The sequence below is a fragment of the Tursiops truncatus genome, chromosome 14, assembly GCF_011762595.2.
Source record: "Tursiops truncatus isolate mTurTru1 chromosome 14, mTurTru1.mat.Y, whole genome shotgun sequence".
Taxonomy (NCBI): domain Eukaryota; kingdom Metazoa; phylum Chordata; class Mammalia; order Artiodactyla; family Delphinidae; genus Tursiops; species Tursiops truncatus.
In genome coordinates this window covers 62,872,962-62,878,661 of record NC_047047.1, presented here as the reverse complement: position 1 = coordinate 62,878,661, position 5,700 = coordinate 62,872,962, and positions in this window count along the sequence as shown.

Genomic DNA, 5,700 nt, shown 5'->3' with positions numbered 1-5,700 from the left:
TGATGGCCAAGTTGAATAGCGAGGCCTCGAGACCCTCCACTCGACAGCTCTGGCTGGGGTGGCGATTTCCCTTGAAGTTGTACTAGGAATCCTGATGGTCATATTTGGCAGGATCCCTACACTGCCACCTTCAGGGAGAGCATTTCTGTGTGCCTGGATGGCTTTTGAACAAATAAAGGTGAAATCTCACCCATAACTTCATAGGGAATGATAAATCAAAACCCAGCACACCACAAAAAGAAAGAGATAACCCTAAGATTTTAAGCTTTTCTGGAAGAATTCCAAAAACACATATTTCAAGGGAATTTCTCAGGGCAGCCCTAAATAAACTGGCGACCTATAGATCAAAGACACTGTGTTTTATTAGCCATCTCCTGAGCCAGCCAATCCTACAGTCCTTCTCTGATTGTTACATGCATTCAGATAAACCGTCTCCGTCTTTCCTTTCCTCCTCTGAGAATCACAAGAATCACAAATCAGCCCTGACAACATTTGGTTTCTCATCTTCAGGAATGTAGCTGGTACATTCTTCAAGTGAAAGAGGCAATCCTAGGAAGGCATATGAACCAGACCAGACAGAATGAAGAGTATCTTATTTCATCTGCACAGAACAAAAGAGCGTCTTTCCTTTCCCAGCGCCTGTGCAAGTCTGAGGACTTGAATGAAAGCAGACTGGCTGAGCTTCGTCCTGAGGACAGAGTCACAGCTGGCCGGGGAGAGGGGCCCACTGAGGTAAGGGGGACCGCTTTCCCTGCTCCAAGACTGTTCTTACAATAGGGTTCTGACTTGCCAGGAAAAGTGATTGACACAGTTATTTCTCCTTGATTGTAACATTCCACCAAGATATATGCTTCCCGCACTGATCCCAAGTTCTATAGGTTCATTTAGAATATAATTATTAAAACATTATGAGTTTCTCATAAGTTTAATCTGGGCTAGGAAGTTAGTGACCTATATAGGCAGCTTGATGTCACTTCCCAGATTAGGTTACATAAGACAGTGACTTCTATCTTACAGGCAGACCTTCTCCCTTGCTGGCTTTGATAAAATGGACCTGCCTGTTGGAGAGGCCCAGGTGGTCAGGAACTGAGGGTGGCCTCGGGCCAGTAGTCCGCCAAGCCCTAAAGGAAGCAAGGATCTGAGGCAGCCCTTCAGTCCAACAACCTTCAAGAAACTGAATTCTGCCAAAAATTACTTGTGCTTGGAAGCAGGTCCTTCCTCAGGTGAGCCTTCAGATAAGACCCTAGTCCTGGCCAACTCCTTGATTTTGGTTTGGTGAGAGACCCTGAAGTATAGGATCTGCCTCAGCTGGCCCTGGCCTCCTGTGTCCCGAAAATTGTGAGATAATAAATGTGTGCTTTAAGTTGCTAGGTTTACCCTAGCAATCTGTTAAATGGCAATAGGTAACTAACACAGTAGATTTCACCTGTCACCTTTCTTGCCATAACATAAATCCTTAAAATTCCTAATAATTACAAAATAGAACTTCTTTGGAAAACTTTTCCACTGTTATTTCTAAGACGGTAGACTGACAAGAATTAAACTCAGTATGCTTTCACTGTATATGATACTGTGTTGGGATCAGTCATCTCCTTAGAGAGTTATGTGTGAACTAACAGATGGTATAAGGATAAGCATCAGGAGGGCTGTATGGTCTAAAATGTGGCTCTAGTTATGTCACCCCCCCATCCCCCGCTTAAAGAGCTTCCAGAGTTCTCCATGAAATACAGACTCTGTTTGTGGCATTCGTAATGTGAGCACAAACCTCCTTCCCAGGCTTTCTCTCCGTGACACCACTCCCTGCCCCCTCCCCACGCTGGGGCCTGTCCCTCCCCGTGTGTGTCTCCCCCTGCCCTTCATAGCACTTTCCCCTCCGCCCACCATCTCATGTCTGCCAGTGGACGGCCCACCTCTTCCATGAGGTGTCTCCCTGATCCCATGGCCACCCCTGAGCCAGGTGCTCTGTCTCCCCCATTGTGCCCTCACACTGCTTTTGGCCTTGCTTGGAAACCTGTCATGTGCCGACCTTCATCCCGGTTTGACCTCTGCCTCTTCTCTGATTCCTCCTTCTCTCATCTCCCACGTGAGACCAAAAACTCCGCAAGGGGAGAGACTGTCCATCATTCTCCGTGTTGCCCTTCCCACACCCAGAACATCACCTCGGCACGGGGAGGAGGGGGTGACCCGATGTTTGTGGCATTGAATGTAATGCAGGGCAGATCCACATGTGGTGCAGCACTACCCAGAAGTTCTACTAGAGAAGTACCATGTGGCCCAAGGAGTTTGGGAAACAAGGTGTGCCCTGTCCCTTCAGGAAGAGTCCCCATGGACATTAGATGATGAAAGTTTCTAAGAAGTGCTGCCGTAGAGAAATGGGTGCCCCACCTTCGGGCTCTGGCTTTCTGTAACGCTGGGATTTGGGCAGGAGGTTTGGTAGCAGCCTAGTCATGTACCTAACAGCGCCGCTGCCCATTTGGAACTCACAGTGGATGCCACGTGCTGGCTTTTTTCTTGGTCAGCCTGCGAGTTTATCATGCTAAATAGTCATTCATTCCCCTGGTTTACTCACAGGTGATGCCAGAATGGTTTCAAATCACGATGCTCTGAATGGATTCTCAACTCCTAAAAATACGCAGACCCTACTGTTAGAAACAAAGCCATCTATAGTGTGTTTCAAGCCATGTTTGATAACTAGTTTGACCTGACCCTTGTTCTCCTGGGACTTTCTGCTGACGTTGCAGAGACTGTATTTAAAGATTTCAGATGTTAGAGACTCACCTTTTCACCAGCCTTTGCCAGAGTCAGTCCTACTTAATGGATGTTTAATAAGCATTTCCTGTGTGTCAGGCACTATGCTAGGTGCTTAGGATACAAAACTTGATAGCCCTAAAGGATGTATAGTCTGACTCAGAACATAAGAGATCCTCTTGCTACAATTCTGTGAGCGCTAAAACCCTGTTATACATGGGGAACACAAGCAAGAGTTGGGGAGGAGTCATAGTCTAGAGAAGGCAGGCCGAGGATGCGAGTTAGCTGAAAGATGCCAAAAGCTTACTCTGGGATTAAAGGTAGAAAAAACTAGTCCAAATTCAACAGACTTTTTTTTTTCCTTTTTTTTTTTTTAAATTAATTTTTATTGGAGTACAGTTGCTTTACAATGTTGTGTTAGTTTCTGCTGTACAGCAAAGTGAATCAATTTTACGTATACATATATCCCCTCTTTTTTAGGTTCTCATTAGTTATCTGTTTTATACATAGTAGTGTATATATGTCAATCCCAATCTCCCAATTCATGCCATTTCCTTCCACGCCCCCATACATACAGCTTTTTGTTTTAATCACACTAAATTACCAAAGACGCCCAAATCGCAATGCTCTGTCACCTCCGGCCTCTTGCCTGTGTTGTCCCTTCTCTGGAAACACTCCCTTCCTTTTCTCTGCCTATCCGACTCCTGCTCAACTCCCAGTCAGACTTGTTTTTTTAACACTCACTCTCTGCCAGCAACTCTGTCTGCTAGGTCCTCATAGTTCTAAGATGAATGAGACACACTCCCTCCCGTCCAGGACTTTAGCTGGGGGTGATGGGGTCAGAGGTCAGGTGAGGGACTGATTAACGGACACTGAGAGACTCCAAGGACTGCATGATGAATTGCCAGTAGAGGAACCTTCCATTTTAATTTAAGCAATCATTTCTTGCCTCTAATCTTTTTTTTTTTTTTAAAGAGCTAACATCATTCCTCTCAGTGTCTTGAGCCCATAAACGTAAAGACCTAATAGCTGTGAGCTTAAGAGTTTCTGTCTGGTCACTGATCACACGCCCCCTGCCTTAAACACTGCTCCGCCTTCCTCTCTCTCCTCGTGCTTGGCTTCCATGAAGGGCAGTGGAAGGAAGGAAGAGGAGGAGGGCGTGCCTCCTTCTGTGGTCTTGATGACTCTTCTCCTGGGATTCATTCTGGAGAATCTATGGAAAAGTGACAGCAGCAACTAAATCTGGAATCTGTGTCCATGGCTGCAGCCAGGGAGACCCTGTGGTAGTTTTGACTCTGCCGCGCATTTATTCTGTGTCCTTGGGCGTGTTTCCTAAGTCTCTGTGCATGTTTACCTCATCTCTAAAATGGGGTAAAAAGTATACTTCACAGGGCTGTGTGTGGATTGGTATTCTGTGCTGAGCACGGTGTCTTCATAAAGGCTGTATTTGGTGCTTAATAAATACTAATTCTCTCCCTTGTTTTCCTTTTCTTTTAAATTTTTCTTTTATATATTTATTTTTGGCTGCGTTGGGTCTTTGTTGCTGCATGTGGGCTTTCTCTAGTTGCGGCGAGCTGGGGCTCCTCTTCCTTGCGGTGCGCAGGCTTCTCATTGTCGTGGCTTCTCTTGTTCTGGAGCATGGACTCTAGGCGCGTGGGCTTCAATAGTGTGGCACACGGGCTCAGTAGTTGTGGCTCATGGGCTTCGTTGCTCTGTGGCATGTGGGATCTCCCCGGACCAGGGCTCGAACCCGTGTTCCCTGAATTGGCAGGTGGATTCTTAACCACTGTGCCACCAGGGAAGCCCTCCCTTGTTTTCTTTAAAGCAGGGTGTCACACATGTTCTGAGTGTATAAGAACATTTACCTTTCAGATCAGGAACTCAGCCATCAGGACCATTGATTGTAGCTTTCAAGGCTGGATTTTTATACGGTGACCCTGGTTACAAGTAGGCTGTTCTCTTCTCTTGGTAAGTGCAAGAGTTATACCTTTTCTATTGGAGTTGAGAAAATTTGGCCATTGTATTTGTACCTAAAACAGGTGATGTGGAAATTTTTGTTCCATTCTTGGAGAACTCCATCTCATTTTTCTTCAGGTTACTTGAGAAAGCCAAAGGAGTTTGTAGTTTACGTTGGCATGAAGGGTTGAGAGAGAACATAAAAATGGGTGGGACATATCTTCAGCGATGGATGGAGATGTGAACATTTTTGGCTTAAAAGTCAATTTTCCTTTGCTATTGTACTCAGGCCAAGAAAGCACCAATTACTTTAGGTCTTTCCTGCAGTAATTAATTCACCTGGAATGCCTTCCTCTCCTCCCTTCCTGTAGTCCTGTCCCCATGAATTATTTCTCTTTATTCAGATAATATTTACTGAGGTTCTGTTCTGGATGGACGCTGTCCTAGGGACAGAGCTGGAAGAAGCCAAGCCGGGCGGCAGAGGAGCGGGGGAGGCAGCAGAGACAGACACGCATGCGCTCACTGCCTCCACTCCTTGTCTTGAGTTTAAAGCGTCTGGCCTTGCGGCTCTCAGTACCGGGAGAAAGAAGGGTGCCCTGGGACCTGAGGGTCCTGAGGGGATAACTAAACTCGGAGCAGGGGAGTAAGTGGACGCAGGCGCCACAGGACCCAGAGGGGAAGCAGCAGAACCAGGATGGGTGGTGGGTTTGGGGGCTCATGGGCGGCGCTTGAAGAAGCAGCACAGGTCAGCAGGGACGGCACGCGGAGGAGTAGCGAGAATGCCAGCGGTGCAAATGCAGCAGGCAAGGGCCCTCTCCTCTCACATCTCTGTGGGTCTGACCCCTTTCTGGATCATTTTAGCTACAGTTAATGAGCTGCCATCCCGTCGTTTAGGGAAGCATCCAGTGGGTCAGGCCCTGTTCTGGAAGTGGGGATACAAACAAAAGTGGGACGTGGTCCCAGCCCCCAAGGAGTTGCAGCCAGTTGCTGCTTTCC